Source organism: Schistocerca serialis, chromosome 5, assembly GCF_023864345.2.
Source record: "Schistocerca serialis cubense isolate TAMUIC-IGC-003099 chromosome 5, iqSchSeri2.2, whole genome shotgun sequence".
Taxonomy (NCBI): domain Eukaryota; kingdom Metazoa; phylum Arthropoda; class Insecta; order Orthoptera; family Acrididae; genus Schistocerca; species Schistocerca serialis.
The window spans coordinates 245,562,824-245,588,717 of NC_064642.1; the positions used below are offsets into that span (position 1 = coordinate 245,562,824).

The 25,894-nt window shown below is 46.1% G+C and overlaps 1 protein-coding gene and 1 pseudogene across 1 annotated transcript in view; both read right to left on the reverse strand.

Annotated features, from left to right (window-relative positions):
* The window catches only part of LOC126481674 (xenotropic and polytropic retrovirus receptor 1), a 285,237-nt gene that overhangs the window by 196,104 nt on the left and 63,239 nt on the right, over positions 1-25,894 (reverse strand). The gene's annotated exons all lie outside the window — the stretch shown is intronic.
* On the reverse strand, positions 3,147-3,264 carry LOC126482619 (5S ribosomal RNA; annotated as a pseudogene).

Here is a 25,894-nt window from a genome sequence, read left to right on the forward strand (position 1 = left end):
TTAATAGTAGCAATGTAAAACATGGGAACCACTTACGATCTCGACAAACAGATCTGTAAGAAAAGCAGTGTTACAGTGGCCACTAAAGATGCTTTGAAATAAACCAGTGTGCTTTGGTCTAAATAAGACTTTTATTATAGCCGCAAAAGATTGTCTGTAACATGTACTACTGATAAGTTTTAAATTCTTGATGATCGCTGGAGGCAGCAACAATAATGTACTCTTCTTTTAGGAAAAGGCGACAATGTCAAATCAATTGTAGCAATTGATTTTATTGAAAGCCTCTTGATCTAGGTTTGGACGTCTTTAAAAATGTGTTCTTCAGAAGGGTCAACGATTAACACCTAAAATGGTTAAAATTATATACGTGTTAAAATTTAAGTATAAGGCAAAAGTAAAAACAATTAACTGAATTACAAAGAATTTTTATACTTACTGGATACACGATGTTGTGGAGATATGTTAAATATGTCGCCATAAGGCACAAATGAAGATCACATTCACCTCCATAATAATAAAAACACAAAGTATCGTGCTGATTGTCATTCGAAAGTGCTTCTCAAATGCAGCCAGTGAACTGACGTCACATCATTCTCTCTCGGGTTGAGGAATATTTAGGACCCGAGAATGCAGTACACAGACACGCGGAATAAATGCGCATAACTGCGAAAAAGAACAGCGCCGAAATAGCTAGAAAACGCCTAAATTATTGAAATATTGGTATAGTAAAAAGGGAATTAGTACTCGTACAACAGTATAACAAACACACGGCGTTTTATTTGGTTTTGCCCGAAAATTTTTTGCAGAAACGAATGAATTAAATGAAATATAAAATAACTTGTAGTGCATTACTTATAAGTGAAAAAAGTGGGAGCGAGAGTAAGTGAAATGATGGAAAACAATGAAAAGAAGGGAGGGGAGAGAATGAAAGGAGGAGAATTAATCAGCAACAGTTTACTCGTCCTAATTCGTAGGAAAAGATCCACATGACATATACCAAAGTTACTATAATATACAATAAAACGTACCAACAAACGTTAGCAGTTACATAATGTGCGATCTATAATGAGGGCCTAAATATAATCTGACACAAAAGGAAGTTAAAAGTCTGAATTATTATTCTTTTTTATAATAACGTCTCGTTGCAGGAGGCAATAACACTAGGAAAATGGATAAAGATGGCTACATGTAGATTGTTGTTGTTGGTGGTGTCGTGGTCTTCAGCCCAGAGACTGGTCTGAAGCAGCTCTCCATGCTATTCTATCCTGTGCAAGCTTCTTCATCTCCAAGTAACTACTACAACCTACATCCTGTTGAATCTGCTTAGTGTATTCAACCCTTGGTCTCCCTCTACGATTTTTACAGTCCACGCTGGCTTCCAATACTAAACTGGTGACCCCTTGATGCCTCAGAACTTGTCCTGTCAACCGATACCTTCTTCTAGTCAAGTTGTACCACAAATTCCTCTTCTCCCCAGTACTGTTCAGTACCTCCTAATAAGTTACGTGATCTACCCAGTTAATCTTCAGCATTCTTCTGTAGCACCACATTTTGAAACCTTCTATTCTCTTCCTGTCTAAACTATTTATCGTCCATGTTTCACATCCATGCATGACGACACTCCATGCAAATACTTTCAGAAAAGACTTCCTGACACTTAAATGTATACTCGATGTTAACAAATTTCTCTTCTTGAGAAACGCTTTCCTTGCTATTGCCAGTCTACATTTTATATCTTCTCTACTTCGACCATCATTAGTTATTTTGCTGCCCAAATAACAAAACTCATCTACTACTTTAAGTGTCTCATTTCCTAATGTAATTCCCTCAGTATCACCAGACTTAATTCGACTACATTCCACTATCCTCATTTTTCTTTTGTTGATGTTCATCTTATATCCTCCTTTCAAGACACTGTCCATTCCGCCCAATTGCTCTTCCAGGTCCTTCGCTGTTTCTGCCAGAATTACAATGTCATCGGCGAACCTCAAAGTTTTCATTTCTTCTCCATAGATTTTAATTCCTACTGCAAATTTTTCTTTTGGCTTCCTTTACTGCTTGCTCAATTTACTGACTGAATAACATCGGGGATAAGCTACAGCCCTGTCTCACTCCCTTCCCAACTACTGCTTCCCTCTCATGTCTCATAAGTGCCATCTGGTTTCTGTACAAATTGTAAATAGCCTTTCGCTCCCTGTATTTTACCCCTGCCACCTTCAGAATTTGAAAGATATTATTCCAATCAACATTGTCAAAAGCTTTCTCTAAGTCTACAAATTCTAAAAACGTAGGTTTGCCTTTCCTTAATCTAAGCCGTAGGGTCAGAATTGCCTCACGTGTTCTAACATATCTAATGAATCCGATCTGATCTTCCCCTAGCTTTTCCATTCGTCTATAAAGAGTTCGTGTTAGTATTTTGGTACTGTGACTTATTAAACTGATAGTTCCGTAGTTTTCACACCTGTCAACATCTACTTTCTTTGAGATTGGAATTATTATATTCTTTTTGAAGGCTGAAGATATTTCACCAATCTCATACATCTTGCTCACCAGATGGTAGAGTTTCGTCAGGGCTGGCTCACCCAAGGCTATCATTAGTTCTAACAGAATGTTGTCTACTCTCAGGGCCTTGTTTTGACTTAGGTCTTTCAGTACTCTGTCAAATTCTTCACACAGCATCATATCTCCCATTTCATCATCATCTACGTCCTCTTCCATTTCCATAATATTACCCTTAAATTCATCGCCCTTGTACAGACCGTCTATATACTCGTTCCATCTTTCTGCTTTCCCTACTTTGCTTAGAACTGGTTTTCCATCTGAGCTCTTGGTAGTCATACAAGTGGTCTTCTTTTCTCCAAAGGTCTCTTTAATTTTCGTATAAGCTATATCTGTCTTACCTCTAGTGATATATGCCTCTAAATCCCTGCATTTGTCCTCTAGGCATCCCTGCTTAGCCATTTTGCACTTCCTGTCGTTCTCATTTTTGAGACGTTTGCCCCAGGGGCGTCACTGGATGCGGATGTGGAGGGGCTTGTGCTCAGCACACCGCATTCCCAGCCGTTGTCAGTTTTCGAGACCGGAGCCGTTACTTCTCAGTCAAGTAGCTCCTCAGTTTGTCTCACAAGGGCTGAGTGCACCCCGCTTGCCAACAGCGCTCGGCAGACCGGACGGTCACCCATCCAAGTGCTAGGCCAGCCCGACAGTGCTTAACTTCGGTGACCTGACGGGAACCGGTGTTACCACTGCGGCAAGGCCGTTGGCTTAAATCTCTGTCTTACCATTATATAATCTATTTGAAACCTTCCAGTGTATCGAAGCCTTTTCCACGAATCTTTCACGATTCTTAAACCAAGTGTTAGCTATGATTGAATTATGCTCTACGCAAAATTCTACCAGGCGTTTTCCTCTTTCATTCCTTACCCCCGTTCCATATTCACCTACTACTTTTCCTTTCTCTTCCTTTTCCTACTGTCGAATTCCAGTCCCCCATGACTATTAAATTTTCATCTCCCTTCACTATCTGAACAATTTCTTTTATCTCATCATACAATTCTTCAATCTCTTCGTCATCTGCGGAGCTAGTCGGCATATAAACTTGTACAACTGTTGCAGATGTGGGTTTAGTGTCTATCTTGGCTACAATAATGCGTTCACTATGCTGTTCGTTGTAGTATACCCGCACTTCTATTTTTTTTATCCATTATTAAACTAGCTCCTGCATTACCCCTATTTGATTTTGTCTTTATAGCCCTGTTTTCACCTGACCAGAAGTCTTGTTCCTCTTGCAAACCGAACTTCACTAATTCCCACTATATCTAACTTTAACCTATCCATTTTCCTTTTTAAATTTTCTAACCTACCTGCCCGATTAAGGGATCTGACATTCCACGCTCCGATCAGTAGAACGCCAGTTTTCTTTTTCCTGATAACGACATCCTCTTGAGTAGTCCCCGCCCGGAGATCCGAATGGGGGACTATTTTACCTCCGGAATATTTTACTCAAGGGGACGCCATCATCATTGAACCATACAGTAAGGCTGCATGCCCTCGGGAAAAATTACGGCTGTAGTTTCCCCTTGATTTCAGCTGTTCGCAGTACCAGCACAGCAAGGCCGTTTTGGTTAGTGTTACAAGGCCAGATCAGTCAATCATCCAGACTGTTGCCCCTGCAACTACTGAAAAGGCTGCTGCCCCTCTTCAGGAACTAAACGTTTGTCTGGCCTCTCAACATTGTGGTTGCACCTACGGTACGTCTATCTGTATCGTTGATGCACGTAAGCCTCCCCACCAACGGAAAGGTTCAAGGTACATGGAGGTGTTTGTAAATTACAGAACCATTTAAAATTAAAGAACCAGCCATCTGCTGGAAAGGTAATACTCACCCTGTTTTTGATTATCGGGGATCACTACTTATTGATTTCAAAGAATCTGATGTCTCCATCATTGCGGAAATGTATCCAAGCGATTGTCATGCCATCGATCCCTTAAACCAGGGGTTGAAAGGTCGACGATTCCTGTCGGACGAGGATGAGCGCAGACTGTTAGGGACTTCCTTAGGCAAAAGCACACGGTGTTTCACCAAACGGATGACTTCAACCTAGTGCATTGGTGGTAGGATTTCCTCAGTGTTCACAGCTGTTTTGTGTGATTGCCGTGCCGATTCTAGACTGTACGGACTTCGAAGAGAAACATTTTGATCGCCTCTTATAAACCAACAAAATAGGGAACATTATTCACAGAGCGATCATGAGCACGTCAGAACAGAATAACTGCTTTCTGCTAGTCTCGTCACACGTCCATTTTGACCCTGATTCCGTACAACGGATTGGCACAGACACATCAGTTCTCTGCCGTTACTTTCGTCAACGGTGGATGGTCTCATGAGCTCCTAGTACCTGTTTACACCATGTACAGCACTGCGAATCGACCATTGCGCTCTTTTAGGGGGTTGGTTAATATTCTGTCCGTTCATCTTAGGAACATCGCTCCAGGCTAAGGTAATGAGTCCCCACCTACTAGACACGTAGCTACAGTGTAGAAAACTTTTTGTTTGTAAGGAGGACGAAACTACGCTCCAGTTCACGCCGAGCGTTGACTGAAATGCTTATGAGCCATTAGCGGTAATTGTTTGTGTCGACACCACCTAAACATCGAAAAACAAGACAGAGGATGCGTTCATTAAAGCCAGAGTAAAGTCACTTCACAGATTTAAAAAAATATTTCTTGACAAAATGAAATTAATATTTTAAGGCGTACTAGTGATCCTCAGATCAATGCTCACAGGGTGTATCATAGCTAATTCTGACAATTCTGGAAGTATTCGATACTAAAAGAACAAAATTCCAGCGGATGTGGGTCCGCAAACGATCTGCGAATGTGTGGTTACGAGTCGGCACGGACTTTAGTATGAGGTATTGTCCTGTTTTGTACAAACTTGTTTGAAATGCCAATTTTAGATTAAGTACCCGTCTGATATGGCTCAAATTTCACCAGTGGTTGATGGTTGGGGAATGTGGTACGTGCATGATGGGGCGGCGGCACGCTTCGCTGCTGATATAAAACGACGTCTAACGCGCTAATGTGTTCTAAGATGGATAGGTTGAGCTTGGCCTTAAAGATCACATGACTTCAATCCTATGAATTTTTCACTCTAGATCATCTAGAAAACAAAGTTTACAGCATTTCCGTTGATAAGGATGAACAATTGAACCAGCGAATTGCACAGTATTGTCAATCTTGACAATATGATTCGGGTATGTTTGAAAGGACTCGTAACTCACTGCAGGGTCCAGTGCAGGATGGCAGCCAAATGCGAGGACGACACATGGAACACCGATTACGACTGTACAGTAAATTGTAACACGTAACGTGCTGAAGAAGAGAACTAGTCTATAATGACTTCTTATCTACATACGCTACTGGCCATTAAAGTTGCTACACCAAGAAGAAATTCAGATGATAAACGGGTATTCATTGGACAAATATATTATACTAGAACTGACATGTGATTACATTTTCACGCAATTGGGGTGCATAGATCCTGAGAAATCAGTACCCAGAACAACCACCACTGGCCGTAATAACGGCCCTGATACGCCTGAGCATTGCGTCGAACAGAGCTTGATGGCGTGTACAGGTACAGCTGCCCATGCAGCTTCAACACGATACGATAGTTCATCAAGAGTAGTGACTGGCGTATTGTGACGAGACAGTTGCTCGGCCACCATTGACCAGATGTTTTCAATTGGTGAGAGATCTGGAGAATGTGCTGGCCAGGGCAGCAGTCGAACATTTTCTGTATCCAGAATGGCCCGTACAGGACCTGCAACATGCGGTCGTGCATTATCCTGCTGAAATGTTGGGTTTCGCAGAGATGGAATGGAGTGTAGAGCCACGGGTCGTAACACGTCTGAAATGTAACGTCCACTGTTCAAAGTGCCGTCGATGCGAACAAGAGGTGACCGAGACGTGTAACTAATGGTACCCCATACCATCACGCCGGGTGATACGCAAATATGGCGATGACGAATACACGCTTCCAATGTGCGTTCACCGCGATGTCGCCAAACACGGATGCGACCATCATGATGCTATAAACAGAACCTGGATTCATCCGAAAAAATGACGTTTTACCATTCGTGCATCCAGGTTCGTCGTTGAGTACACCATCGCAGGCGCTCCTGTCTGTGATGCAGTGTCAAGGGTAACCGCAGCCATGGTCTCCGAGCTAATAGTCCATGCTGCTGCAAACGTCGTCGAACTGTTTGTGCAGATGGTTGTTGTCTTGCAAACGTTCCCATCTGTTGACTCAGGGATCGAGACGTGGCTGCACGATCCGTTACAGCCATGCGGATAAGATGCCTGCCCGCACGACCGCTACGGTGGCAGGTTCGAATCCTGCCTCGGGCATGGATGTGTGTGATGTCCTTAGGTTAGTTAGGTTTAAGTAGTTCTAAGTTCTAGGGGACTTATGACCACAGCAGTTGAGTCCCATAGTGCTCAGAGCCATTTGAAGCCATTTTAAGATGCCTGTCATCTCGAGTGCTAGTGATACGAGGCCGTAGGGATCCAGCAAGGCGTTCCGTATTACCCTCCTGAACCCACCGATTCCATATTCTGCTAACAGTCATTGGGTCTCGACCAACGCGAGCAGTAATGTGGCGATACGATAAACCGCAATCGCGATAGGCTACAACCCGACCTTTATCAAAGTCGGATACGTGATGGTACGCATTTCTCCTCATTACACGAGGCATCACAACAACGTTTCACCAGGCAACGCCGGTCAACTGCTGTTTGTGTATGAGAAATAGGTTGGAAACTTTCCTCATGTCAGCACGTTGTAGGTGTCGCCACCGGCGCCAGCCTTGTGTGAATGCTCTGAAAAGCTAATAATTTGCATATCACAGCATCTTCTTCCTGTCGGTTAAATTTCGCGTCTGTAGCACGTAATCTTCGTGGTGTAGCAATTTTAATGGCGAGTAGTGTAATTGACACATTAGCTGTCGACATTTATATGTAAATAATGACCTCCCTCTCCAACGCTGCCTCTGCCTCTCCTCCCCTCCCTCCACTCCCACACACACACACACACACACACACACACACACACACACACACACACACTTACTGCACTTTGACACTTCTTTCCTGTGGCATCGTTGTGGACCTTTATTTACCATCATGAATCGCGCTAATTTAGGAATAGCAATAGCGGCTGATACATTCACTGAGGTCACAACTCATCGCATAGCGATATGTACTTAAATATATGGCGGTAGTATCGCGTACACAGGGTATAAAAGAGCAGTGCACTGGCGGAGGTATCATTTGTACTCAGTTGATTCATGTGAAAAGGTGTCCGACGTGATTATGGTCGTACGACGGAAATTAACAATTTCTGAACGCAGAATGGTACTTGGAGCTAGACACATGGAACATTCCTTTTCGGAAATCATTAGAGAATTCAATATTCTGAGATCCACAGCGTCAGGCATTACCTCTCACCACGGACAATGCAGTGGCCGACGGCCTTCACTTAACGACGAAGAGGAGTGTCGTTTAGTAGTCAAGCATCATGGGGTGAAACAATTGCAATAATCAATGTGGGGCGCACGACGGACGTATCTGCTAGGACAGAGCAACGAAATTTGGCGTTAGTGGGCTGTGGCAGCAGACGACCGACGCCAGTGCCTTTGCTAACGGCACGCCATAGTCTGCAGCGCCTCTCATGGGCTAGTGACCGACCATATCGGTCGTATCCTAAATGACTGGAAAACCGTGGCCCGGTCAGATGATTCTCGATTACAGTTGGTAAAAGCTGATGGCTGGGTTCGAGTGTGGCGCAGACCCCACGAAGAATGGAACTAAGTTGTCAAAAAGGCTCTGTGCAAGATGATGGTGGCTGTGTTAACATGGATCGGATTGGACCGCTCGTTGACTGTAATTGGTTTAGTTCGGCTACTAGGAGACCATTCGCACCCATCCATGGACTTCATCTTCTCAAACAACAATGTCATGTCACCGGGCCACAATTGTTCGTGCTTGGTTTGAAGAACATTCTGGACAATTTGAGAGAATGATTTGACCATCTAGATCGCTCGACATGAATCCCATCGAACATTTATAGGACATAATCTAGAGGTCAAGTAGTGCACAAAATCCTGCACGGCAACATTTTTGCAGTTATGCACGGCCACAGAAGCAGCGTAGCTCAATATTTCTGCACTTGTTGAGTCCGTGCCATGTCGAGCTGGAGGTCCGACATGATGTTAGGAGGTATCCCATGACTTTTGTCATCTCAATATGCGTGGTACTATATGAGCAATTTTCCATGCCTAATGTACACAGAAATGCTTATTACAAACTTATCCATGCGTTTATAAGTTTGTCTTTGACATTACCTGTATATAAATAATTTTATGTTTTTAATAAACTTAATAAGGTAAAAAAGGTTAATTTATTGTATAGTTAATGTTTCGGGATGTGAACCCCATCTTCAGACATTTTAAAATTAATTAAAAACCTTTTCAGTAAAGTACTTTTGCATTAAGCAGCATGTACGGCTATATATTGATTAATATTATTTGTGTTCATATTAATTTGTATAGGTGTTGTGCAGTATGTAAATGCAAAGACCTTGATATCAATTGCATCTAGAACGTTTATTATGTAACAACTTTAACAAGAGACCTTTCACAACTAAATTTAAAACAATTAGTGGCATGAAAGAATTGTCTTCAGTCGAGTAATCGGCATGATAACGAGGCCTGTATCCGAATGTCGGCGCATTTCAAAATGACACGACCAGACTGCATTGAAACTTCAAACTGTGTATCTGTTACTATAGAAAACACTGTCTTACACATTGGGGTCGTTGAGAAAAGGTTACAAATGCGAGATTGAAGAAATTGTTAGATAGGCACAAGTGGTTCTGGGAACGACGCGCAATAGTTTAGGACGACCTCCGGAACAGCTATCCGCATTCCAAATCAAGCTATCACCCAAGACTTTTCCAGCTTTTGTACAATGGTACTTTAATGTGAAAGGTGGAATAGCCGGCTATCAGTTACCCCTGGCGACACTGATGACTGCTGATGTTCAGCGTCCTCATGACAGGCTGCCTGTTCCAGAGAGGTTAATCTACACTCTAATGGAGCGAAATAGCGTCTCTATCTCCTTCTGGGACTAGGCAGCTTGAATGAGCGTTCCGAGTTCCATCTTCAGACGTAGGAGGAGGGAATGATAGTTATAGTTCAATGTCCCATCGATGTCTTGCTCACTGAATTCGAAGATAGGAACGGTTATGCGTCCCCTAACCGTCGAGATAATTACAAAGGGAATACAAACTTGGATGGGACAAGGATAGTTGAGAATAGGCTAGTTAAGGATATTGGCCGCGCTCTTTTGTATTCTCATTGGTACAGGCAAGCCACAGGAAACAACATGGGGATACGAATGAGACTTCATTACATCAGTCACTCATTAGAAACTAGGCTCGGATGTGGTTGGATTTAGGACAATAGTATTTGAAAAACCATTTTAGTGTTCTTGGTGATACTGGTTTTATGGACATTGGACCGTGGCGTAAGCGTGTTTTTATGCCTAAGGTTTCTATGAGTTGCATCATCAGAGTCTATAAAGACGAAGTTTGTTATTTTTCAGACTTCTATATAAAACGAATCTGGCGAACTGTTTATTGGCAGCAACGCAATGGGCAAGTTGTGCGAGCTCCATATTACACGTTGGCGCGATCTTAGGCAGCAGTAGTATGCTTGCTAAACGTTGGAAAATTAACTCTCATTATGGTTTTGGACGCTCCATGGGACAATGCTACACAATAAAACTCATGAACCACCGGTGGGGACAGTCTGATCAAAGTTGTGCTTAGCGGTGGAAGCTACGAGTTTAGCATTAAAGTACGTATGTAAACATTACAGAAATGTGTCAAAACATGGTAGACATACATATTGTAAAGGTGGACTGGTTAGACTGGTTAAAATTAAAATTAATGAAAGGACTATAAAATAAGATCGCAAAAATTACACTAAATGAATTAGATAATCACTAACCTTAATTCAAACCAAATTATTTTGTGTAGACGATGCTGGATTGCTTCAATAGAGGTTAAAAACTGCTTCTTATAATACACAGCTTTGTAACATGTTTGATGTTTACGTGACAAGACTGTTACACATAGGCAGCTGTATTATCAATGTAACATTTTTAGAGTTTCATTGAGTATTGCTATTTTGCAATGCAGAGCTGAGTACTTTTTTGTAAGGCGAGGATGGTCAATTTCTTCGCCGGAATCAATCGACTTTAATAAAAATAGTACAAGTGAATATTATACGATCTAACTTTTAACATTAAATGAAACTAATTATGATTTCCGACTTGGTCACTTACATCGTTCGGCGTGAAAGAATATCAGTAAGGGACTTTTAGGTGAGCTCTGTTAACAATGTAAAGCAAGAAATCTCTCGACATGTTGTGATTCAGATTCCTAATATGTAAATAAAACTTTTTTGAGAATTTGTAATACGTAAATTGTGGTTAAATAAAGTATAAATGTGACCAATGTATTCTTCAACAACGCAAACTTACACAGTTTTACATCAGTGATTTATTACTTCCATTAGTGCATTGTCACGTGCACACAACACTATACAGTACCACTGTTTTCCAAAACTATTAATATTAATTTCCCTGATGAGCAAGAATCTCAGCTGTGTGGATCCCAACAATGCTGGCCCCGTAGCATATGCTACATAGATAAACCGCCTCTGATTGCAGCAAATAGATTATTGCAGCTACTTATTTTATTGGAATTAACTGAAATGACTTGGAAACAATTTATTCGGTTGATAAACGATATCAGCAGATTTATTATTCATGAATTATTACTTTAGTTCAGCTAATTTTCAGAGATCGATTCCTCAACAAATTAAAATATAAAATGGATAAAACTTAACAAATAATTACACATCCTTCGTAACAGTTACAATATCTACGGATTAGACTGTGCCAAAGTGAGATATGTAAGATCACTGGGCTGGTATCAGCCTTGGCACATTCGTGACGTATACGCAGTTGAGGTGAACAGGTGCAGCATATCGGACACTTGTTACGGCTGCCATTGATAAATTGGCAGATCCTCTAACTGTTTGGGCAGTCAGAAACTTAAGACTTCATATGTCCACCTCCTTTCGACCTTCCGGAAGTCATTTTACAGCAAGGGAAACGTCCAATCATGTAGCAAAGATCTGATAGAAGACCTGCTGTCTGTCGGATATGAAGCATTTACAGGTGATTTCAGTAGTGCGAGATACCAGCCTTCGGCGATTACTGACTCCTTGTGCGGAGAGGGGCTTACTCGTCGCATCCGTTATGCTTACCAGTTGCTCCCACATGTCTGGAAATGCAGCACAAGCAACTAGACTCAAGTTTTTCCAAACTGTACTGTTTATTCATAGGACATGCAGCATCATCAACTGTGCCGTCACGAAGTCTAGTTTGAGTCTCCGTGCGCTCTATTAAATTGCTTCCCTAGTAAAGTAAGAAGATATGCAACCAACTTCTGAGCACCCTCTTATAATCATTTAGCCTCAGAGTATTTGTAAACATCTTAGCGATGTGCACTCGTCTTATACTTGTACCACGTATTTCAGTCATTTCTACCGTGAGTATTCTGTTACAGACTCTTTGTATTGTTTAGTGTTACTTGACCATTTTACACTTCGTAATAGTTTTAGAGTAATTAGTGTCCTTAACGTAACTTTGGCCATGCTAGTGGGACAAAACGTAGTATTCCAACTGGAAAAACTCGAAAACCACAGCTCTTATGGCGCGCTTGTCCTTCGCCTTGAGTTCCGTAATGAATACATATTCAGCCGAAAACACAGTGTGATCACTTGAGAACTGCCGATTCATTCAGCAGTTGAGTCGTTGCCCAGTTCTGTCCCATATTTCCTTTTTGGAAGCAGTGTTTGTACGAGGTGTTATTTAATAAGGATATGGAGCAGGTAACATCATAAGAATTTCAGTTCCAGACTGAGGGTTCCAGGGTACCGATTTGGATTCCTCTCCACCTCAGTAATATTCAAGTGGCTCGCTGATGAACTAACGATTTCTGAATTTTTTTAAAGTATTCAATACCTCCTGCAACTGCTAGCTTTTAGCTCGTGTTCCGTACTATTGCCCAATTTCAGCCTTAGACCATTTTAAAGTACCCAGATACATATCTTAGCTGCTTGAACGAATATTGGCATACGGATCTCTTAAACGTGTCGTATATGAAACAGGCACACTGTCTGATCAAAATCATCTGGACACCTATTAGTAGAACATATTAAATGAGGTGTCTGGATATCTGTGAAGGAATGACACCCCATTCTACCCCAAGATCCGAAAACGGAATAGATGGTAATGTTGAACGCTGGGATGTGGAGTGAAGTCGACATTCCAACTCATCTCAAAGGTATACTACTAGGTTCAATCAGCGAATTCTTGGCAGGTCAGTCCACTTCTGGAACGTATTTATCCACAAAACCATTCTCTCACAGATGCTGCTTTATGACAGGGTGCACTGTCACGCTGACACAAAGAATCATCGTCTCTGAACTGTTCCTCCACTGTACGCAGTATCCAACGCTGTTAAATGTGTTCATATCCTTCTGTATTTAGGATTTTTTAGACACAATAAGAGGAAGACACTCAAATTACGAAAAACACCTCCATACCGCAGCACTACCTCCCCAGCGCTTCACTGTTGGCTTTACACATGACGGCAAATAATGGTCTATCGGCATTTGGCAGACCCAGACCATACCACTGGATCGTCACAGGGTATAGCGTGATTCATCATTCCAAATCACTCGTTTCGAATGATCCACTGTCCACTGACGTCGGTCTTTACACCATCTCAAGCGCCATTGACTGTGACTTGTAAGGAGCTACTTGACCATTGAACGCCATTCTCTTTGACTCCCTTATTATGCTAGCTGGACTGCTGGTAGCACTTTGGAACTCCTTAGTGATCCCTTCCACTGATTACATGAGATTTTTTACACGACCCTCTGATGTTCCCGATGGTCCCTATCGATCGGCACATGAGGTCTGCCTGGTCTTAGTCTCGCTGTGATTGGTTCGCGTTTCCACCTCGCAGTTACATCTCCAGTAGTCGTGTAACTTTAGAAGGGTTGAGATGTCCTGGTGGGTATGTTACTCAGGTGACCTAAGTCACTGCTGTCACTGCTTCTCTACTGGAAACACTAACCGCTAGTCGATAAAATGACAGGCCTTCTTTCGGTCTGGTGGTTTGCAGGGTAAGCGCTTAGGTGCTATTCCTGCAGTTGCAGCGTCTCTGGCTGAACTGGCATGTGGTGACCTGAAATAAAATACATATTTGCTCGGCAACCTATGGGTTTAGTAATGATGTGATGGAAGTCTTGGCAGGGTGAATTTTGGTACCCAACATAGATCCTCCACCTCTTCCGCTTCTTCTTGGACGACTTTCCAAAGGCAGCTCGGAAGTTCTGTCTAGTGTGGGTTCTCCCTTGTTCAGGTTGGCCTCCCCTTTGTCTCGTCTAGTCTTCACACCACAGCGGAAGAAGTGTTTCCTCTCCTCCCCGCTGCTGACGGTGTGTTCGCAACAGTTGAGAGTAAAGACGGCACTAGTAATGAGTAGCTGCACTGACTCCAGGGAGAGTATTTTGAGCAGCGTTTGTAGCTGCTCAGTGTGGGGGGATGAGGCTGGTGAGAGAGAGTAGGTTTGGGTTCGTCGGCAGGGGCGAAAGAGTATTGATTAAAGTGGTGGGCGTAGAAGCTGGTCTGGAGCCACTTGACGATCTTCTGCAGTACCGGCACTCCAGGACTGGAAGAGGAAGGCATTGAGTTTCTTCCCTGCAGTACCCTCCCTGGAGAGTGAGGAGTCGCTTTGGGAGTAAGTCCGCTCGTTCGTGTGCATTGGCGGTATCGTGGGCGGCCTGTCGGGTGGCAGCTGACATCTTAGGGCCTAGCAGCCGGGTGAGGAGTCATCGTCTCTGCATCAGGCTGCTGTGTAGGCTCCAATTCTGGAGTGGGGGCTGGAGCAGGCATCCCTTCTTATTCTGTGGTCACCTCCATGCTATCCTGCATCTCTGCAGTGATCAGGGAGGTGACCGTCTACGCGGCGGTGTCCACTCCCACTTTTAGCCCCATTGGGGGAGGGAGAGGGGGGGGGGTTGTGGAGGAACGCGTAGCTTCTTTGACGGCCCGAAGTCCACGGGTCAACTGGCGGCGAGCCTCGTCCAGCTCGGCTCTCAGTGCCGACCTTTCTCCCGCTACAGCGCCTTTGACGACTGCAATCGCGCCTTTGGCGTGCTTGTGGTCGCCGATGTCTTCGTGATGTGCAGCTCGCTTCCTCCTCTTCTGCCAGCGGTGATGAGGCGGAAGTCGGGAAAGGGAGGAGGGGGGGGGGGGGGGGCGGGAGGGCGGGAGCCTGCTGCTCGACTCGTCTTCTCCTTCTGCGCTTCTTTTCGCGGCTCCAGCTCGTGATGCAATGTAGCAGCAATAATTGGTCGCAAGGTCTCCGCGGCAGTTGACGCACGTCGGTGCGGCGGCGCCTGGCTGACAAGGGACTCCTTTGACCTCGAATGCTAGGAATCGCACAAAACCATGTTGATAGTAACACACGGTAGTAAAAATATCAGTGGTCTGTGTCATTTCCATGCAAAACCACTCTACCACAAGTGACGTGCTAACAGAGAAAAACAAAGTAACAAGATATCAGTACCATGGCAGGGAAATTATACGTAATTATCTCAGTGCCTCATTACATTTTTACTCAACAGTACGAAAAACCCTCTGCTTAAAAGTAATTATAATAGCGCAAAGCGCACATATCCTACGCATCTGATAGTACTTATATTAATTCTCATAGCGCAGATGCGGTATTTCGATGAAGTGGTTAAAACAAAGTGGAAAATAATAATGTGCACATCTCACCAAAACTAGATTTTTACATTCAAAATGAACTTCGCATTCAAGCAGTTCAATGTCAAAACCTAGAAAATTACATATTCAAATGAGGGTATGGGTAAGTCAAAGTCATAACCTGCCTTCCGCCAGGCATATTGCAACCTAGGCGTATACATTGCTACAGAAAACAGATTGTAAATCACAGAGTGAAGTTTGATGATGAAATAACGATCACGTATCTTCACTTGTGGTTTGGCACATTGTAGTCATACAAAATGGAAATTTGTGGTAAGGTCTTATGGGACCAAATTGCTGAGGTCATCAGTCCCTAAGCTTACGCACTAATTAATGTAACTTAAACTAACTTACACTAACGACAAAACACACACCCTCGCCCAAGGAAGGGCTCAAATCTCTGACGGCGGCGGGGTGGGGGGGGGGGGGGGGGGGATAGGAGCCGCGCGGACCGTGACAAGGCGCCCAGACCGCTCGCCTACCCCGCGCGGCCATACAAAGTGAGCAGTCCTGTAACAGAGCTTACATTGCCGAAAGAAGTAAACATCAAGGATATGCCAATAATTTGTTGTTTTAGCGGCAATATCTTCAGTATAACATCTTTTTTTGCAAAACTTGCATCTAGAAGCGTACGATATGTATGACCTGATTAGGAATAACACAGAAATAGGCTCTTTTCACTTGTCACATTTTTGCCAATGACTGAAGTTAGAAAACGTTTCATATGTTCTTTAGTGATTTTTCCATTTTTTCTTGCCGCCACGTGGATGTTTCGTGGGCAGGATGTTTCAAGTGTTTTGAAATATTTGGGCCGAAAGTGCCTTGTGCCTCTTGAAAATAGATGTACAACGTGTTTGCTGCTCTCCCTATCATCGATAAAGGACATCAATTGTGTACCTGTGCGTAGAGCTACACTGTGTGATCAAAAGTATCCGGACACCTGGCTGAAAATGACTTAAAAGTTCGTGGTGTCCTCCATCGGTAATACTGGAATTCTATATGGTGTTGGCCCACCCTTAGCCTTGATGAAACTTTCCATTCTCGCAGGCATACATTCAATCAGCTGCTGGAAGGTTTCTTGGGGAATGGCAGACCATTCTTCACGGAGTGCTGCACTAAGAAGAGGTATTGATGTCGGTCGATGAGGCCTGGCACGAAGTCGGCTGTCCAAAACATCCCAAAAGTGCGCTATAAGATAACACGCACAACAATAAGGGGTGCAAACCCCCTCCATGAAAAACACGACCACACCATAACACTATCGCCTCCAAATTTTGCTGTTGACACTACACACGCTGACAGATGACGTCCACCGGGCGTTCACCGTACTTACACCCTACCATCGGATCGCCACATTGTGTACCATCATTCGCAACTCCACACAACGTTTTTCTACCGTTCAATCGTCCAATGTTTACGCTGCTGACACCCAGCGATGCGTCGTATGGCGTTTACCGGCGTGATGTGTGGCTTATGAGCAGCCGCTCGACCATGAAATCCATGTTTTCTCACCTCCCGCCTAACTGTCATAGTACTCGCAGTGGATTTTGATGCAGTTTGGAATTCCTGTGTGATTCCTATTACACATTACGACCCTCTTCAACTGTCGGCGTATCTGTTAGTCAACAGATGCGGTCGGCCTGTATGCTTTTGTGCTGTACGCGTCCCTTCACGTTTCCACTTCACTATCTCATCGGAAACAGTGGACCTAGGGATGTTTAGGAGTGTGGAAATCTCGCGCACAGACGTATGACACAACTGACACCCAATAACCTGACCACGTTCGAAGTCCTGAGTTCCGCAGAGCGCCCCATTCTGCTCTCTCACGATATCTAATGACTACTGAGGTCGGTGCTATGGTGTACCTGGCAGTAGGTGGCAGCACAATTCACCAAATATGAGAGATGTATGTGTTTTGGGGTGTCCGGATACTTTTGATGAGATAGTGTATGTACGGACTGCAGCACACTAGCTGTAGTTTTCTCTCCTCTGTGAGACAGTGTTGATGATGAAAACATTTAATAATGGAACTGACTCTGGTCACTGTTCCGAACGTTTTTCTCCACATCCTGCGCTGTCAGAAACATGTTCACTTCCTTCACAGATTGTTGTATTTTCCGATGTGTACTATTATCGTCTTCTATGTCCTTACGTGCGCAAATGTATTAATATGCTTGGATCAGATGCCATATTCGGCCTTAAGATTGATGATAGAAGAAATCGAAGCTGTGAAATTGTCCAAGCCAACCAATTTAGACTCTTCTGGCGCCCACATTTGCAGATGCCAATAGTGGCCTGTAGATCCATATACTTTTCTGTATCGAAGTTCGATATTATATGCTCTTTTACAGTTCGTAATTGCAACGGTCTGTTTCTTTTGACTCGAGCTCCTGCTCATCATTTGCTAGACAAATAATTTGGAATTAATCTGCCATTTGATTTTTATGCACTTATAGCGCCTCATTATTTTGCTATAGGAACTGGAGCTACGATTGTAACGATCTTCATAAATATTCTCTGGTACGCTGTCATCAGTATCTTCTAATAGTTCCTACTCCCTTTGACTGGCCTGTTTCTATCGCTCTGGAGACGAACTTCGCGTACTGCGCGAACAGCCACCTTCAGGTTCAGGTTGTTACAGTTTTTTTTCAAAACCAATATATCTATCTAGCGTAACGTCATGTATTTCTTTTTTTTTTTTTTCCTTTATTGATTTTCAATTCCCCCCGAAGGGGGCGGGCTGGCAGCAGCTTAGTGCGCTGCTCTACAGCCTACAGACTTTTATTTTAAAAAACGGAAGAAGAAAAGAAACAAGAAAAACAGGCGATAAAACGGTAACGTCAAGTGTAAAATGGCGGAAAAATGCAGAAAGTTAAAACAGAAAGCAAAAGGGGTTGGCAACGTTAATAAAAGACACAGGAATCAGACAAGTAACATAGTACACACACAATTAAAAAACACGGTGACAGTCTGGTTTCTGTTCGCAAGAGATAAAAGGCACACCAGCGACAGTATGATGGCCGTTCGCAACACTTCCCAAAAAAACACAACACGGAACACTTACTGTAAAACACTCACTGTAGAACACTGCACGAAAGTGGCGGCACAAATATGACACTCCCGAGCCAAAGGCAAATGGGGAGGGGGGGGGGGACCTGGAGGAGGGGGAAGAACAAGGAAGAACGAAGGAAAAAAACGAAAAAGGGGGGGAACCAGGGAGGGAGAGGACTAATAAAGGGGGAGAAGCACAGGCGCGAGAGGGAATGAAAGGAGGCAGAGGAGGGAAATGTAAAAGAGCTCAGGGGAGAGAAGGGGGCAAAGAGACGGGAGGTGGGGAAGAAAGAGGATGGAAGGGGGGGAGAGGGAGCCCGGGAAAAGGACAGAGGAAAGGAGGGGGAGTGAGGGTCAGAGTTGATAGGAGGGATAAATGGAGGGAGAGAGGGCATCATCCGGGAGGGGGAGTTGATGGAAGCCACCATGGGAAAGGAGATGTAGGGTGTAGAGAGGGGAGGGTAGGGGGACACAACACTGAAGACGGGGCAGGGGGCGGGGATGGGAGAGGAGAGGAGCAACCAGGGGGTGAGGGGGTTCAAGGCGGCAGAAGGTGTAGAGGATGCGGATATGTTCGAGGAATAGGAGCAGATGGGGGAAAGGAATGAGATCATAGAGGATCCACGTGGGGGACAGGAGGCGTATACGGAAGGCGAGGCGGAGTGCATGACGCTCAAGGATCTGGAATTTGGGGGAGGGGGGGGCAGATATCCAGGCAGGACTGGCATAACAGAGGATGGGACTGATTAAGGATTTGTAGGTGTGGAGGATGGTAGAGGGGTGCAACCCCCATGTCCGGCCAGAGAGGAGTTTGAGGAGTCGGAGGCGGTTGTGGGCTTTGGATTGGATGGAGCGGAGATGAGGGATCCAGGTGAGGTGACAGTCAATGGTGAGGCCAAGGTAGGTGAGGGTGGGGGTGAGGCAGACAGGACGGGTGCAGACAGTAAGGAGAAATCCAGGAGCCGGAAGGAGCGAGTGGTATGACCTACGATGATTGCCTGGGTCTTGGAAGGATTGATTTTCAGGAGCCACTGGTTACACCATGCAGCAAAAAGGTCAAGGTGATTCTGGAGAAGGTGTTGGGACCGTTGGAGGGTAGGAGTGAGGGCGAGGAATGCGGTGTCATCAGCATATTGCAAGAGGTGTACTGGAAGGGGGGGTTGGGGCATATCTGCTATGTAGAGGAGAGAGGAGAGGACAGAGCCCTGGGGCACACCCACAGAGGGGTAGAAGGTGTGGGAATTGGCATTATGGATGGTAACATAGGAGGGGCGGTGGGAGAGGAAGGGGGCCATCAGACGGATGTAGTTGATAGGAAGGGCGTAGGTTTGGCGTTTAAACAGGAGACCGGGATGCCAGACACAGTCGTAGGCCTTTTCGAGGTCAAGGGAGACAAAAATGGCGGAGCGACGGGAGTTAAGCTGGAGGGAGAGGAGATGAGTGAGGCAGAGGAGTTGGTCATCAGCAGAGAAGGAAGGTCGAAAGCCACATTGGGTGTTGGGGAGGAGGTGGTTTTGGCGGAGGTAGTGATGAATGCGCCGGGAAAGGATGGATTCCAAGAGCTTGCTGAACACCAATGTGAGACAGATAGGACGATAGGAAGAGGCATCAGATGGAGGCTTGTTGGGTTTGGAGAACATCAGGATACGGGAGGTTTTCCACAGGTCAGGATAGAAGCCAGTGGCAAGGATGACATTGTAGAGGGTGGCAAGGAGGGAAAGGAAGGAGGGAGGGCAGTGTTTGAGGTGGTGGTAGGTAATGCAGTCGTGGCCAGGAGCAGTGTTGCGTTTAGAGTGGAGTGTGAGGCTGATGTCCTGTGTAGTGATGGGAGTGTTAAGTTCAGATGGTGGTGTGTGGCCCAAGTACTGGAAGCTAGGAGCAAGGGGAGGAACAGAGGTATTTGTACGGTCCATGACGTCAGGGAAGAGGGAATAATCAAAGTGGGGATCATCTGGGATGGAAAAAACATCAGAGAGGTGAGAGGCAAAGTGGTTGGCCTTACTGAGGTTGTCAGGAAAGGGACGGTCATTAAGGAGGAGAGGGTACTGGGGGGTGGGGCGGTTCCCAGTAATGCGGTGGAAAGCAGACCAATACTTGGAAGAGTTTATGGGGAGCGTGGTGATGAGTTGTGTACATGTCTGGCGCCAGGCACAGCATTTCTTCGCAGTAAGCAGGTTGCGGATGTGTCGTTGTAATTGCCGGTGGCGGTTAAGTGTATCTCAGTCACGAGTGCAGAGAAAAGAGCGGTAGAGGTGGCGGGACTCTCAAAGGAGAAGGACGGCCTGTGGAGGCAGGGTGGGGCGGTGAGGGTGGATGGCTTTGGTGGGGATATGGGTGGCGATGGCGTCAGACAAGGTCTGGTGCAGGAAGGCAGCAGTGCGAGAGATGTCATCAGGAGATTGGAGGGTAAGGTCGTGGCTGTCAACCTGGGTGTGAATGGAGTCCCGGTAGGCATCCCAGTTGGCACGGGAGTAATCATAGACAAGTTTAGGAGGGACGTCGGGGCGAGGAGCATTGCGGGGACGGCGACCATTAGAGATAGTGAGGAGAACAGGAGCATGATCACTGCCAATGAGGTCAAGGACATCTGCAGTGATGCACCCAAGGAGGGTGGGAGAGGCAAGGACCACATCAGGAGTGGTGTTAGATTCGGGTCGGGTATGCTGAGGCAGAGGAACTAGGTCTCCCTGGAGGGTGGTGAGAAACTGATGCCACTGCTGGAGGTCGGCAGGATCTCGGCTGTGGATATTGAGGTCGGTGGCAATCACATAGGTGGAGAAGGTGCAGTCAATGTGGGCCAGGAAATTGTACGGGATAGGGGTGCGAGGGCGGACATAAATGGTGGCACAGGTGATGGCAAGGGTGGAGAAGAAGAGGCTGAGGGTGAGATGCTCAGCAGGATTGTTAAGGAGAGGTTGGGGCCGGACTGGGAGGTGCTTGAGATGGCCTATAGCAACTCCGCCACATGCCAGAGGGTACGGGTTATCGGTGCGGTGAAGGGTGTAAGGAGCCTTGGAGATGGAGGTACGGGGTTGAAGGAAGGTTTCATTTAGGACGAAGGCATCCACGTGGTGCTGACGGAGGGTGTGGAGGAAGAGGAGTCTGTGGGTGGGCAGGGAGCGAATGTTGTGGTACAGGATACGGTAGGGTTGTTGTACCATGGGAGGGGAGAGTTAGACGAGGGTGGTGAGGGGGGTGAAGGTGAAGTGGGCCTGGTTGTGGGAGTATGTGGCATAGGTGGTAAGATGGAAGATGGAATGGGCAGCGAGGGCGATTTGGGAAAGGGTGTGGGAGTGCTGGAAGGGGTGGATGTTTTGGAGCACAATGGTGATGAATCAGATGATGTCCTCAGTAGTAGGTGGAGGGCGGAGCGAGTTGTTAGGGTGGATGGGGTCATCAACACGACGGACAGGGACAGTGAGCTCAGGGGTGACTGGAGGAGGTTTCGCTTTACACTTCGAGGAGTAGGTAGCATGTGGTTCGTTGCAAGTGTTGCAGGAGGGGGGAGAGGTGAGGTTGGGGCAATTCTTGAGGAAGTGTGAAGCTTTGCAGTGGGGACAAGTAGGGGGGTTCTTGCAGGCAGAGGTAACGTGGCCGTTGTATGTGAGACAGCGTTGGCAGCAGTAGGATTGGACTGGGGAACGGGAGGGGTCCACCATATGACGGTGATTGTAGATGAGGGCTCCCTCGGTGAGGAGGCGGTCAATGGAGGAGGAGGATTCGGTGAATATCTGCACGAGAAAAGTCGGCTCGGCATCATTGAAGATGCAATGGGCCGAGCGGATTTCAATGTCGGGCCGGGAGTTGAGTTCCGCCAACACCTCAGCCTCCGTGATCACGGGGCTAAGCTTCGTGATCACAGCGGTGAAGGTCGGCGGATGTCGGAGAGGTTGAGGCTGACGGGGAGAGGACGGGGTGTGGTAGGGGGTGAGGGTTGCATGTTGGCCAAATTGGATACGGGGGGATGCGGGAGAGGAGATTGGTGTGGAAGGAAGCATTGGGGGATTTAATGAGGACTGAGTCCTTGCGAGGAATCAGAAGGGAGATGGGGGCATTGGGGTAGTATTTCCGGATGGCGAGGGTGAGGGAGCGGGCATCAAGGAATTGAGGGTCAGGATTGGAGAGGACAAAGGTGTGGGTGGCAGGCGTGGCAGGGCGGGGGTCGGGGTCGCGTCCATGGGGGTGGGTGGGTCACGGGGATTGGGGTTTTTTTTGGAGGAGATTTCGGGGAAAGGGTCAACATTCGGGCGCTTTGAAGGTTTCGTGGTCACGACCGGGTGGAGAGGGGGCTGGGGGACGGGTTGCAGGGGGAGATGGTGGGGGGCAGGACCACCCTGAGCAGCAGATGACGCAGAGGGAGGGGGCGTGGGTGTCACAGAGACTGTGGAACGTCGAGCCGAAATCCGTGCTGGCTTGGAGCCCGTCGGAGGCGGTGCAGGGAGCGGCGGAAAGTCAGTAGCTGTCGATGGGGTGACAGTGATAGGCGAGGGGGAGTTGGGGGTGGTTACAGCCGAAAGTGGCGCAGGGGTGGGGTGGAGAGGGAGAGAAGGAAGGACGGGAAGGGGGTGGAGGATGAGCTCCATGTGATGGTGGTTGGAGCAGCGGAGGGAGAGGTGAAAATGATAGTGGTGGTGGGTTGGGACATAGTGGCGGCGCGCGAGAAGTGCGGCGGCGCGGCGGCGGCGGCGGCGGCGGCGAGCACCGGCAGGCGGCGACCAGGCGGCGGCGGCGGCGGCGGCAGTGAGGAGGAGGACCGTACGGTAGCAGTAGTGACGGCGAGCAGACGGCACGGCAAGAAAAAGGTGGGGCTCTTCCACGTCGAAGATACACCCTGAGAGTAGCCCAGGCAGTGCGAGTCCTCGATGAAGAAGTGAGGGAATCCAACCCGCGAATGTCATGTATTTCTGTGTTATGCCCTTTATATTTCTGAACTGCTATGTACTATATCAGCGAACTCTCGATACTCTATCCCGATTTCATTTACATATTCAGCACGTGGCAAGTTTGTCCCTGATATTTGGACCACATTCGTAGGATTACTTCTCTTTATGATATCCCTGTTCATAGTTTACACAGTTACCCGCATGTGAACACTCCAAGAGACACATTCTTACTGCAGCTGTACGATTCACACAAGTGCAGCTACAACATGTCGCCGTCTGATGGCGCTAGCGATGTTTTGCACGGAAATGATACAGACCATTGTTTTTTTTATTATTGACTTTTGTTCTAAGCATGGTTTCGTGCGGTTCCGAGCGTTGGAGATCAAATGTGTCTCTGGTTAGTGCAAAAGAGGGTGTAGAGCGCTTGCAGGCACTTCATAGACGTCACGTCGTCTCGACATTACTTACAAGGGAACCTCCCCATCGCACTCCCCTCAGATTTAGTTATAAGTTGGCACAGTGGATAGGCCTTGAAAAACTGAACACAGATCAATCGAGAAAACAGGAAGAAGTTGTGTGGAACTATGAGAAAATTAGCAAAATGTACAAACTGAGTAGTCCATGTGCAAGGTAGGCAACATCAAGGATAGTGTGAACTCAGGAGCGCCCTGTTCCCGTGGTTAGCGTGAGCAGCTGCGGAACGAGGTGTCCTTGGTTCAAGTATTCCTTCGAGTGAAAAGTTTAATTATTTATTTTCAGTTTATGTGACAAACTCTTATGTTTTCATCACTTTTTTGGGAGTGATTATCACATCCACAAGAAAATCTAAATCGGGCAAGGTAGAAGAATCTTTTTACCCATTCGCCAAGTGTACAAGTTAGGTGGGTCGACAACATATTCCTGTCATGTGACGTACATGCCGTCACCAGTGTCGTATAGAATATATCAGACGTGTTTTCCTGTGGAGGAATCGGTTGACCTATGACCTTGCGATCGAATGTTTTCGGTTCCCATTGGAGAGGCACGTCCTTTCTTCTACTAATCGCACGGTTTTGCGGTGCCGTCGCAAAACACAGACACTAAATTCATTACAGTGAACAGAGACGTCAATGAACGAGCGGACAGGTCATGACTTTGCGAAAATAAAGATAGTGAACTTTTCACTCGAGGGAAGACTTGAACCAAGGTCCTCTCGTTCCGCAGCTTCTCACGCTAACCACGGGACCACGGCGCTCCTGAGTTCACAATATCCTTGATGTTGCCTACCTTGCACATGGACTACTCAGATTGTATATTTTGCTTATTTTTTCATAGTTTCGCACAACTTCTTCCTGTTTTCTCGATTGATCTGTGTTCAGTTTTTCAAGGCCTATCCACTGTGGCAACTTATAACTAAATCTGAGGGGGGGTGCGATGGGGAGGTTCCCTTGTTAACCACGTGGCCAAGCTTCTGGCAGCTCCTCTTCTCTCTTCTTACGGCCAGCGGTGCCGGCCAACTCGAGCACTTCAACTGCCAGGTGCATCACGACGACGGCCCCTTGGCTTTGCCTCTCTTTCCGCGTCCAGACATGTTCGGATGTGTAGGCGAGAGAGGAGAGCGACAGCGACAATCCGACCCGCAATGAATTGAGCAGCAGAAAAGACTGCCAACGCAATACTTCCCGCATTCTTTCATACTGAGCCGTCCGACTCCCTTGCCATCTATAGTTCAATTCATCATTACATAGTTGTCTCCGGATATTTTTGGTCCGATACTGTACAAGGGACCGGTATGACAATATCTGCCATCGCAGATTTTTGAATATCAAATAGCTAGCAAATGTACATAGGAACTTGAAAATGCTCTCTAAGTCCGAAAGTTTGTAATTGTACAGAAAACTAACTAAAAATTGACGGTTGTAGCTGGCAAGGAATATTCAAAAAATTCTTTGCTACTGAGGACTCAAGCTTCACAGAAAATCATAAAAAAAGTACCGTTTGGCGCTTTAATGTTTATTATGCAGAAGGTACTTGTTTATTTTCGTACCTTTGTGAAAATATTTGTTAAGGGCAAAATATGCAGCGTGACACACATCTAAAACGGCGTTCTCTGTTCTACTGTGTATTGAATTTTTTTGTCTTTATTTACTCCACTTGTGAATCATAAATTCCGCGGCTAAGCGCGAAACTTCAGATTTGTGTACATTACGCACCAGATTTTAGTCCAGGACTGAAATCTTGTTACGATCTGCTTGTGGCTCAAATGGTTCAAATGGCTCTGAGCACTATGCGACTTAACTTCTGAGGTCATCAGTCGCCTAGAACTTAGAACTAATTAAACCTAACTAACCTAAGGACATCACACACATCCATGCCCGAGGCAGGATTCGAACCTGCGACCGTAGCGGTCGCTCGGCTCCGGACTGTACCGCCTAGCGACGCTACTCCGGCCGGCGATCTGCTTGTGATCTCCCTGGTTTTGTCGGCGTGATTGAATAGTGATG